Source organism: Leptonychotes weddellii, chromosome 12 (genome assembly GCF_054177405.1).
Source record: "Leptonychotes weddellii isolate Sample4059 chromosome 12, ASM5417740v2, whole genome shotgun sequence".
NCBI classification, from domain to species: Eukaryota; Metazoa; Chordata; class Mammalia; order Carnivora; family Phocidae; genus Leptonychotes; species Leptonychotes weddellii.
In genome coordinates this window covers 30,304,303-30,315,848 of record NC_138380.1, presented here as the reverse complement: position 1 = coordinate 30,315,848, position 11,546 = coordinate 30,304,303, and the positions used below count along the sequence as shown (strand labels likewise).

The 11,546-nt window shown below is 38.9% G+C and overlaps 1 protein-coding gene across 4 annotated transcripts in view; it reads left to right on the top strand.

Annotated features, from left to right (window-relative positions):
• Positions 1-11,546, top strand: part of TES (testin LIM domain protein) — a 47,605-nt gene that overhangs the window by 9,473 nt on the left and 26,586 nt on the right. The window contains exon 2 of one of the 4 annotated variants that reach the window (XM_081800218.1): positions 4,041-4,069. The exons of 2 other annotated variants lie outside the window; for them this stretch is intronic. The gene's annotated coding sequence lies outside the window, so the exon portion shown is untranslated. Of the gene's footprint in view, positions 1-860; positions 1,127-4,040; positions 4,070-11,546 lie in introns of all 4 variants that reach the window. One more of the 4 variants, XM_081800219.1, reaches the window with a different exon arrangement.

Below are 11,546 nucleotides of genomic sequence, written 5' to 3'. Positions count from 1 at the left end.
AAGGCAGGCAGGCAAACTGAACAGATATGTAGGGCAGATATGTAAGTTAACTGCAGTGTTGGGTAGAATGAAGTAAGTGCTATAACACTGGGTTGCTCAAAATAGCTGTGATGAGGAACCATGTTTTTTTAAACTCTGAATCTGTCATGGGCCAATATTTAAAAAAAAAACAATAAAAATGAATTATTAAAAGAAAAAAGACAAAGACAAGGCCAATTAAAAAAAATTATTAACTGCATCAGCCATAAAATTACTGCTGATAAGTCTTCATAGCTTTTTCTCATTTTCTTTATATGTCTCACCACAGACTAATAACCAGTAGTTCACAAATTGTGACATTTTTGAGTACCACTGCAATCACAGGAATGCAGACAACTATTGTGAAGTCTCCGAAGCAGAAGTAATTAACTTGGGTGGATTTGGGAGTGTTTTATGGAGGAAACAGCATTCAAACTAACTCCTATAGGATGAATAAGGTTTCATTAGGCAAAGAGGGCACTGCAGGAAGAATAGCATGAATGAAGGGAAAAGCCAGTGAAAAGGGAAACGTCAGTAAACATTTGTTATCCACACCATTAACATTTTCAGTTTGACTCTTCTAAAATAAAGCCAAGGTACATGATCTGCAGTGATTTCTGACTTTCCTATTACAGGTTGAAATTGAGGAAGTGTGTTACTGAGCCTGCTAGCTGTTAAGGATCTGTTGCTCTATCCTAACCCTGATTGTTACTTATTACACGGTATCATCTCTTGAAGTAGAGGAGGAAATTTCACACTGGGGTCTAGTTTGTGTAGGCTGGGTTTGGCTCCAGGTTGTGGATTGGGACTACGTTGACTCCTATATCTTTCATCCTCTTTAGATCACGGGATCCCTTAAGCAAAGGCTAGAACAGTAGAGGGCATGCCCACCTGTAGGATCCCATTTTATGCCTCTGCTTGTGCCCAAACTCAAGTCAAAGAGAGGGAAGCCCGTTCTGGTGACTGCAAGCTTATGGCGAGGGTGTGAATGTTTCATCCTGCTACCGGACAGTGAACAATTGGGATCATCACTTCAGTCTAGCACACATGCCGAAGTGGGATTGTTGAATTTTGTGGGCTGAAGTATACTTTGCTGAAGATCGCTCAGGTATCAGTCTATTCTGAGAAGATATTCTACACAGTATCACAGACTACTGATATTTCAAAGGCTCTTTTGAAAAATTGTAAAGGAAAATTAACCTTGCAGTATCCCTTACTTGATTTTTAGAGGATCCTTTTCTCATTCTACTCATTCTTCTGTTAGCTTTTAGACTCAGACCTCTTCCAGTTCACTCCACCTAAGTCATGTGATCTCCATGTGAAGAAATGTAGGACTCATTTTTTTGGAAAATGGCAAGTTGCCAAAGGTTTCTAAGAGCAGTGACAGATTTTGACCTAAAAATAGATTTCACAAATATTCAAATGTTGCTGTGTGTTAGACTGTGCCAGTGGTAGCAGAATAGAAAATTAACCCAAGAGAAATTAAAGGTAAAGAGAGCAAGACAGATTTTGATGGCTTAATATCCATATCGCTTTTAAGATGTCACAGGTAAAAACAATAGAGATGTTATTTGTTGGTACCTTCTCATGGACCAGATGGAAGTCCAGCCAGAGAATAGGCTCATCCTGTGGCCCACTGTTGCCCACTCTGGTGGAGCACAGTTAGGGACTTTAGAGGCCACAGAACAGACTTTGATGGCTCCAGACAGAGGTTTGAATCCCAGTTTGATACTCCCCTAGACATTTGGACAAGTTTCTTAGCTTTCTTAGCTTCAGGGAGCTTATCTATAAAACATGGATAATACTTCCTTATTGGGTTATTGTGTCATTAAATAAAGCAATGCATGTAAACGCTTAGCATAGTTAGCAAGTGCTTAATCAGTGTTAATTATTAATGCTGTGAATGTGCCCTGATCAGTTTTGTTTAGTTAACTAGACTTTGGCATCGATAAGTAAATGTTTGGAGAAGCTGAATTGCAGCAGTTATCAGCTTTAGAATCCTGGGTTCATTTCTTCACCCTGGCACTTACAAGCTGGGTGAATTTGGCAAAGTTACCTAACACTCTAAACCTTGGGATCTTGATCAGAAAATGGGTTACAACTATCTGTCTCACAGGGCTGTAAGGATAATTGAGATAAACATTTTAAAGCACAAAGTATGGTGCCTGCACGTAGACAATAAATAGATGTCTCATGATCGTTATCAAGAAATCCAACCTAGAAGGAAGGAAATTCTGCATAGAACTTCAAACCCTTTAACAGGCACCTGAATATATCATCAAGAATTTTGTGACAACATGCTTTCAGGATATTATTGCTACTGGTGCTTTGTTGAACACAAGAAATACTTAAAGTTCAATAATTGGGATGTATTAAATTACTGCATTTAGGGGCACCTGGGTGGCTCAGTCGGTTAAGCGGCTGCCTTCGGCTCAGGTCATGATCCTGGGGTCCTGGGATCGAGCCCCACGTCCGGCTCCCTGCTCAGCGGAGAGCCTGCTTCTCCCTTTCCCTCTGCCTGCCACTCTGCCTACTTGTGCTCGCTCTCTCTCTCTCTGTCAAATAAATAAAATCTTTAAAAAAAAATTACTGCATTTAATTGGTTTCTTTTTTTAATTTTCCAATTGTTTTGATCTTAATTTTTTATGATAAAAGTAAACATTTTTTTTTTTAAAGATTTTATTTATTTGAGAGGGAGAGAATGAGAGACAGAGAGCACGAGAGGGAAGAGGGCAGAGGGCAGAGGGAGAAGCAGACCCCCTGCCGAGCAGGGAGCCCGATGTGGGACTCGATCCCGGGACTCCAGGATCATGACCTGAGCCGAAGGCAGTCGCTTAACCAACTGAGCCACCCAGGCACCCAAAAGTAAACATTTTTAAGTAATCGTTTCCAGTGCTTGTTTGAGTAGGTACCATGTGCTAGTCACTATGGGAAGGATTCAAAGCTATATTAACTAGGTTTTCTAGAGGGGGCACTTGATTTAACATTACTAGGTATTCTGGCCCAATAGAATGGGTATGTTTTCCTAAACAGAATCTTCCTCAAAGATTTTGTGGTAAATTGCAAAAATGGCCACAATTCTTTGCAACACCTCCCTTTAAGAAATGGAATCTTCTTCCCTACGCTTTGACTCTGGGCTGCCAATAGAGTGTGGTAGAAGTGATGTGTGTGTGGACCTCAAGAGGCCTTGTTCACTTCTAACTACTTTCCCAGAACCTTGCTGCTACCATGGAACTAGCCTAGCCCCACTGGCCGGTGGATGAGAGACCACATGGAACAGATGAACTATCTCAGCTGAGGCTCCCCTAGACCAGCTGTCCTGAGTTGACTTGAAAAGTGACTGCAGATGTAGTGAGCCTAGTTCAGACTAGAAAAACCATCCAGCTGAACCCAGCCCAAGGTGCCAAACTGAAAAGCCATGAGCAGAGTATCATGATCATAAACTACTTTTAAGCCAGTCTATTTAAGAGTAGTTTGTTAGGCAGTCAATCATAAATCACACCCCCTCTGTTGCTAGAATGTAAGTCTTCTCAGCCTCCCACACTGAAAGCTGGGGGGAGGAGAGGGCCTTTCAGAAGGTTTTTTCTCACTTGAATTACCTTCATAGCCCTCTGTCCATGTGAAAAAATAAAGAATCAGGACACTGTAGCTTCCCTGACATCACTGGTCACTTGAGAATGGGTCTTGTTTCTAATCTAGTCAAATCTAATTTTGATTTATTTACTTGTTCTATCAAGATTAAGGAAACTTAAGTATATCTGTACCTGACATTTGATCCTAGTTGTAAAAAGGTGGTGATATATGCATGTGTTTTTCCCCTGAACTCTAGACAAATTTAAAATGATGTCTGTGTACCTTTTGTAGTGCAGAAATCTTTGGACTGTAGTCTAAATATAGAACAAAAAACATAAATACAAACCACTTCTGTAATAGATCAGACATCAAAAACTGGATCAAAAATTAGTTAAGGCTCTTATGTTTACACAGCACACCATGTAAACATAATTCTTTTTTTTTCCCAGATTAAGGGATGGTGTGAAAAGACTAGACAGTAAGTAAATAAGCATAAAGCCTCTGGAATTAGGGTTTCTTGCCTCTCTTCCTGCCTTTCCCAGTTCCAAGACCCCTGTGCTATTAGACTTTGTTTTTGTTCTAAATGCCCCTGAACACCAATCCTGGGCAAAAGTAGAAAATGAGGAGACTGTCTTTTTTTTTTTTTTTTTTTAAAGATTTTTTTTGTTTATTTATTTGAGACAGAGAGAATGAGAGAGAGAGAGCACATGAGAGGGGGGAGGGTCAGAGGCAGAAGCAGGCTCCCCACCGAGCAGGGAGCCAGATGCGGGACTTGATCCCGGGAGTCCAGGATCATGACCTGAGCCGAAGGCAGTCGCTTAACCAACTGAGCCACCCAGGCGCCCAAGAAGACTGTCTTTTTATACTTGTTATCCTCCCCATCCCTCTCCTTTTCCATGCCTTCTCTTCACTGGGCTTGACTCTCTAGGTTCCCTTGGATCCTCTTGCTCCCCTGGGCAGCCTCTTCAGTGGTTCTCTCAGCCAGAGCCACAAGCCTTTCCCTTCATTCTCTGCTCTGTGAAAACACACCTGTAGTGCTCTCTTCCTGCATGTGTTCTGATTAGATAAGCAGTTAATGGTAATAAATAACACAAGTATATAGTCACCCTCCCCACGCCCTCACTCATCTGTTATAACTTACAAGTTACTCCTAAAGAAATAATATTATAGCCCTTAGCCCTGGCAAAAATGATGGCAACACTCAAGTTTTAGGATATTCAGAGTCTTAATAAGAGCCTCTCAAGATACAGCCATGTGTGGGAAATACTCTTTTAGAGTCAGCTGTTGAGGTAGTGACACAAGACCAAATTAGGATTGCTTGTTATGATCTAAATTCTTTTAAGGGACTACTGCAGATGCCTTTTGGAATCAGGTTTTTAAAATCCCTTTTATAGCTAATAATTGGGAGGCTTTGAGGGCTGTGTATAAAAGCACATGCCACTGCAGAGTCCTTCCATGGAGCCAGAGCTCAGCCAATCCTAATTAAATCATTTCAGCAACAATCATAACTTGTTAATTGTGACATTTTTATAGCCTGGATTGTCTTTCTCAAAGTAGCAGATTGAGGATAATGCCTTTTTTTTGAGAGTCTGCAGAGGAGGTATTCTATTGGTGAACATTTCAAGCAACTTCCTTTAAGCAACAGTATAAAAATAATTTGATAGTAGTCAGTTTGAAAAATGTTTATAAGGAACTAGGATAAACTGAACACACAATACATTTTTAATCATTTGTTTACCTAAAATAAGTGATTTTTAAAAAAATCTAAGTTATTTTTTCCCTAATAATACTTTGAGGAGGATACATTAGGCTTTGAATAGGTAAGCAGTACAGGAAAAGTAGTTAGGAACTGCTGACTATAAATACTGTCTAATTGGAATCAAGTAATTTGCATTCTGACATCACAAAGAAGTGCTATAATTTTTTTATTTTACTTAATTCCATCATCAGATTTATGTAATAAAGTTTATACAAGTCTTTTTTCCATTTTTAATGTGTTTATTAAGGAGGACTATGGCATATTATAAAAATAGTGAAATTTTTCTCTTAAATAGATTTCTGAAAATTTCTTGCTAATCAAACTTGACATTTTGCATTCTAATTTATGATTGTGTTCTAAAACACAAGCAGTATGTATGTGTATATATATATTACCAAAAGTATGTATATATGCTGAGATCAATGGAAAGTAAGACTTAGAGACTAAAAATCATATTCTACCCTATCTTCTGGAAGACTGTTCCCTGCACCTGACTGAGTGAACAGCTAACAAATCGAGAGGAATAAGAATATTTATAAGGAGGGAGCAAAGTTCTGTTCACTATGCCCATTTGGGTGAAGAGACATTTAAACATTTGAAATGGAAAAAAAATAAAGACGAGTGGTAGATAAGCACACCCTATATCCCCGCCCTTTGTAATATGTCTCTCATCACAAATCACTTAGTCTTTGGATTTAAATCAAAACAGAAAAGAGGTTGTGGAATACAGCTTATTTTTTTTTTTTTAAGATTTGTTTATTTGAGAGAGAGCAGGGGGAGGGGCAGAAGGAGCAGGGGGAGTGGCAGGGGGAGAGAGAGAACCTCAAGCAGACTCCACACTGAGCACAGAGCTCAATGTGGGGTTCAATCTCATGACCCTGAGATCATGACCTGAGCCAAAACCAAGAGTCAGATGCTTAACTGACTCAACTGAGCCACCCAGGCACCCCGAGGCATCTTCTAAGATGCCCCCCATTGATTCACAACTCCTAGAATTCATACCCTTGTGTATTTCCCTCCCCTTGAGTGTCAGTTGGACCTGGTCAACTGCTGCCAAAGAGTTTAACATGGCAGAAATGATGGTATGTCCCTTCTAAGATTAAAGGCCACAGCTTCTGTCTTGGGTGCTCTCATTGTCTCTGGGATCACTTGCCCTGAGAAAAACCAGCTGCCATATCGTAAGGCGCCCTTATGGGAGTGCTTAAAAGTGGGTCTTGGCCCCAGTTGGGCCTTGTGATATGACTGCATCCCTAGCTGACTCCTGATTGCAATGTGGCAAGAGGCCCTGAGCCATTTCACCTCGTTAGGCCACTCCCAGCTGGCCTGACCCACAGAAACTGAGATGATAAATGTTTATTTCAGCCCCTAAGTTTTGGGGGTAATTTGTAACCAATACAGACATTTTCCATTATAAATCTAGAAATTTAGTGATTTGAAAAAAATGAAAAGTATTATTTCAATTTTTGCCTCCTTATATTACCCCTGGCCACCATATGGTATCTTCTATATAATGTATGGATATATAACATAGCACATAATTTTCAGTACTAATGTTAAGTCTACATATTTTGAGTAAGGATCTTCCAACTTTGAGATTTAATTTGTTCATCTGTATTTCATGTTTTATTTATTTTATTTTTTCCAGGACATGATATAAATATATTTTGGATTCATTGTTTCTCTTCAAACATTTTTTCCTTGATATAACATTGAAAGAGACCTATTTTGCCTCAGGACCCTGGAGATTTTGCTTGACTCACACCCCATTTTTCTGTGGGCCTTCTTGCATGTGTGAATAATCACCTCAGGGCCTTCGGTGTTAGTGCAGCTGGTGTGCAGACATTCAGGTTCCTTATAATCAGTCTCATATTTGTCCAGGAAGGAGGAGCTCTTGGCTAGTGAGGAATTGGCAGTCGTTCAGATCAGAACCTATTGTTCCAGAGAAGTTACAGATGAGGAATATTACTTATTTAAATTATTACTTATCTTCAAGCTCTCATTTTGGACAAGAAAAATGCTGACTTTGGAGTAAAGAGCTCAGGATTTGGAGTTATAATTGCTAAGATTCAAATCTCAGTTCTGCCACTTGCTAGCTGGGCAGTCTTGGACAAATTACTCAATCTGTCCAAGTCATAGTTCCCTTATTTGTGAAATAGGGAAGATTACACTTTGCCGTGGGTTGTCTGGAAAATTGAATGGAATGGTGTACCTATTGTGCCTGGTAGTGATAACATCTTAACAAATGGTGGTTGAGGTACTTTTACCTCCATCTCCACCATCGCAATCACCAGTGCTCATTAAGAAAAAGCATAATTAGAAATGTTTCAAGGTGTCCTACCAGAACTAAAATTCATTCTTGTTTCCTAGAAAAAAGCAGCAGGATCTACTTCTGATCTTTGTCAAAAATTTACCAAATTTATTGAAGTCATATAGATGTCTTAGGAAATCTGCTATCACCTGATTACTTCTCAGACTGAAGTAGACAAATTGCCTTGGTGACATTCCGTGTGTCGCTTACCTGATACTGGTACTGCCTTAAGAAATGTAGGGACAGATTGAGTGGGAGTTATCTACTTAATTTGTTAAAGTTCCAGGAAGAGTGACCCAGTACCTCCAGAATAGAATTTATTATAAACTATTTAGGTTGAAAGATCACTTGTTTCCTTTTCTTTCCTAACACAGTAATCTATGTGATGGTTTACTACTGTGTGTGAACAAAAAGAATGTTGGTCCTTTTGGCTCACAGTGAATTTTATGATACAGATTCATGTAGGGCTCTGGCTTTGTACTTATGGCACTAAAAAACTGAAGGAGTATGGAAATGAATCCTAGAATCTACAATGAAGAGTTTTATTCCCATTTGCTTCTGTATAAGTGGTATCTTATAACCAAAGACCCTTAATTGATTATTCTCTTCTTGAGCTATAATCCTTGGTCTCAAGTTAAATATTCTATTTCTTTCTATTTTTAAAAAACTAAGTAGTTAACCCAGGATCTTTCCATGTTCATGGCCTACATTTAGGCACTAATGGTTAAGAATGGGCATTCTGCAATGCAGATGACCTGGGGCAAGTTAAAAATTCTCTGCTCCAGTTTCTTCATTGGGATGAAAATGCAGATGATAATTAATAGTATCTCATAGACTTACATAGGGGTGTTGTGAGGATAAAAAGGGATGATCCATCTTAGAACCATGCCGGCAATAACCAGCCTTACCAGACCTTTTTTTTTTTTTTTCCTTTTTGAAATGCAATGGGAGTTCCTGGGGTAAAAGTACTATGTGAACTCGTGGGATAAAAGTAGTATGTTAAAGGTCATTAGATAATTAAGATAAGCATTAAATAAATAAAACTTTCTGGCATTTCTGTCAAGCTCGGGCTCTGTGGCAACCATCAGGATTCAAATATGAACAAGAAACTTGTAGTCTAATGGGGTAAACTGAGGTTCAACCGTCATAGCATAATAAAAAAGGACTAAATAAAAGACTGATGGGGATTTAGCACTTGATTGAGAATAGTCCAAGAAGGGCATTGCATAGTAACTGATGTTTGAGTTGGGTCTGTACAAAGTAGGATTTTGCCAGATGGAGGAGAAGGGGAATGAGATCCAACAAAGGGGAGAAGCTCCCCTGGGAAGCAGAGCTTTGTGAGGAAGGGAGTGGAAGGAACAAGAGTGGTGTGGATTGAAAATGACCTCCTCTGTATGTTAAGACTTGTGGAATTCATTGAACTCAGTAAAAGCATCTAACAAGGGGAATGTTGTGATCATCTTTAGGTTTTATTAAAGTAATTTTGAGAGTGGCAATAGGATGCCATCAAAGGGAGCGATCATCAAGGAGAGTGATCCCAGGTTGACATGACAGAAGTGTGAACATTGAGCAGTGGAGTGGAGGTGAGGGGAATAAACCATGGAGTTTTTAGAGGAGAGACCAGCCAGACTTGGAGCATAGTAAGCATGGCTAGACAGGGACAAGGAGGACTCTGGGCCCCGGTTTGTGCGACCAGGTGGGTGGTGACGACTTTTTCTTCATTCTTCCTCCTATGTATTTCAAACTTAAATGAGAGATGGAAAGTTTTTGTTCTTATAAGCAAAAAAAAAGATATAGCAGTTTTGCTAGAAATGATTAATAGCTCTTAATCATAATAAATTATTTCTTTATATTCTCATCTAAGAAATTTGCCAAACTACATAAAAGTTGAAGGATGCCTCTGTTTTTATATTTAAGTCTGGTTTTCTGTGTAACCTAACCTTTTTCTGGGGGGTGGGAGTGGGTACTGCAAATCTTGGTAGAGATTGGGAAGCAGGCAATGAACAAAAAATCTAAAACAATTTAAATTTTTGTGTCACCGATGAATCAAATATATTGATTCAGGTAGGGGGAACTTCCCAGATCACATCAAGTTTCTAAAAGAGCCATGTGTTGAGAGGAACTTTTTTTTTTTTTTTTTGGAAATGTCATTCCTTTGTTCAGAATATTCATTTGTATAAACGAGGTCTAAAATGCTTCTTTAAGAGTGTAATATGAATATATGTATGTCTGCATGTGTGATAAGTAGGTAAATAACATGCACATGTACAGAGAGAAAGAGAAGATATGTATATTTCCTATAATCTACCTTGGTCCGCTTCATTCCAAAATGATTAAAGAAGTCTTAGTAACACTTGTTTGTTTAGTAACCACATATGATTCTTTGCTCCAGAGGGAAATTTGGTTATGAAAACAGCATGAATCAGATGATCTCACCCTGAATACTGCGTAATATCTTCCAGACTCAAATTATCTCCAAATCAACTCAGACCATGTTGAAATACCAGATGTTTCCTACCCTTCTTTCCTTTTTCTTTAAAGTATCTGACATGCAGTACCTTTTCCTGGATCAGCAGGGTCACTTGAAATGTTGCCAACCTATCTGGTTACCTGAAATTATGAATATGGAGAAATTGATTCCATTCCCATTTCTTACCCTAGAATAAGCAGGGGACAAGGGGTGTTTTGGGACATAGATCATGGTAATGTAAGTTCAGTATCTGGAACCTATAGTTAAGGATACTTTAAAAATTTTATTTGTCTAGGACTAGTATTTCAGGAAATATACTATAGAGTCATTTTTATTTTTTCAAAGGACTTTGATAGGTATTCCTAAAGCCTGGCTGTAGTTTTTCCAAATATAATCAATCCAAAGGATCTGTTTTTTGGACACTGAAGAAGAAAAATTAATCTGTCATATCCTTGTATTGACGCTGGCCAGAATGTGTTACTAAAATTATATGAAGTAAGTAGAGAGCTTTGGGACCTGTACGCTTATGAAAAATATATGTTTTTAAGGCACCAAGTGTTGACTCTGCAGGGAATACCATATCACATTTGCTGCTAAAATAATTACGTGCAACAGAACTGTGTCTTATCCCTCAGAACTTAAATTTTTTGTTTCCTTTATAAACTACTCTTCCAAACTGAACTCCAAATGATTCTAACCTATATGAGCCAATAATCTATTAGCTTTCTCAAATGACTATTGTCTATTTAGTGTTTAAATGTTGAGCAGAAGACCATGCTGAATAACAAACTCAGATCAAGTTAATCGAAACCTGATTTGCAGTCATAATTTTAGAATTAAAAGGTTTGTTAGAATTGATCTAACTCAATTCCTGCCTTATCTACACGAAGAAGCTCAGAGAATAAAAATGAGTTCTGAAATCACTGGACTTGGCAGTGACACCTTGGGACCAGATCACAGTTTTCCTGACTCCCTTCAGTGCTCTTTTTGCATTTTCAGTTCTCTGTTTAGCCATGTAGATCTTGATCATTTCCTTAATACCTGGTATAGCTAATTCTCACAACATATTATTACATATGAGCACATATATCTTGGTGTTTGTATTAGTCCAGGGATCTGGACTTCACTTAGCTTCACTTGCCTTAGCTGAGGAGCCAATACTTTCTGGGTTCCCCCTCCCCTTCACCACTCCTTCCCACGTTCCCCTGCACACACCCTGGGTATCATTAAATAACACCTTCCCCGTTCTTACCCCTGCCTAAGAATTCTCAAGCCCAGACACCTGGGCAGAATCTAACCTATACGATCTGGATATCTAAGAGTCCCAGCCAGAGCTCTTGAGGACACAAGATGCTAACCAGAGGTGCAGCCTGTGCTGAGGATGAAGGGGACAGAAGAGGTATAGGGAGAAGAATCTG